The following is a 1,027-nucleotide window of genomic DNA, read 5'->3' as shown; positions in this document are numbered from 1 at the left end:
AGGAATGAACCCACTGAAATCAAAGAGATTACTCAAGAACAAGATACAGGAAGATACATCACATTTAATTCTGGGCCAACTAAAGGAATTCCATTTCTTTGCTCAGATAAACAAAGACACAAGGTAACTTTGTTGTCTTGATGTTCCTTCACAGCATCATCTCTGGACACTACAAGATATATGTTTGAAAAATGAAAAATCTTTGTTAGTGAAGTTGTTTATAATTTGTCAGTCAGACAAAAGCTCACACTCTTGCATTACTCTACTAAAACCAGTCGTTTGTAATTGCTTGCCTGTGCCAAGTTCTCAGAATGTATGAAGAGATAAAAAGTTTAATGACAGTTCACTTGAGATGACTCTTGGCTATTTAAAAAAAATAAAATAAAAAAATAAATCTCTAATCAGTAACTTAAAACCTTCTAAATATAAATTGCTATTTACACAATTCCTGACCATGAAACCTACTGTGCTTTTTGCTGTATAAAGAGAAGAAAAAGAAGCAGTCTTCATTTAGGACTCTCACTTTGTCCTACACTAATGTGTTGTCTCCTATCTTCCATACAGTTTTTAACTGGGGAGCAGAATGAGCTGTTTGTGGAACTTGCCTCATGTATCAATTCCCAAAAAAATATTTTTGTGCCATCTGGACATTGCCTGTGGGTTGGTAGCTATCCAGACTGGTGGGAGGAAGTCAATTGCTGGTGCTGTACTTGTGGTGGTATGAGACAAGCAATAAGTGTTTTATGCACAGAGAATGAATTTAACTTTTATGCCTGAAATCTGCTGCTTGTAGAGAATGGGTTTCCCAAGCTGCATTGCAGGCTCAGAGAGTGCTCATATGCCAATAATCTGCCAGCCACAGGAATATGTCCTGCTCACAAGGGATGTACGTCTTCATCCTGAGATACTGAAAAGCAATCAGTTCAGAGAACATACCATGAAAGTTTGTAACAGCAGAGAACGAAGAGGCTTTGCAGTAGTACCAGAGGAAATGAAGAATTTTACTTGCCTTATTTAAGAATATTTG

Source organism: Mesitornis unicolor, unplaced genomic scaffold (genome assembly GCF_000695765.1).
Source record: "Mesitornis unicolor isolate BGI_N332 unplaced genomic scaffold, ASM69576v1 scaffold4833, whole genome shotgun sequence".
NCBI classification, from domain to species: Eukaryota; Metazoa; Chordata; class Aves; order Mesitornithiformes; family Mesitornithidae; genus Mesitornis; species Mesitornis unicolor.
The sequence above is the reverse complement of the archived record's forward strand: the minus strand, read 5'-3'. Positions refer to the sequence as shown.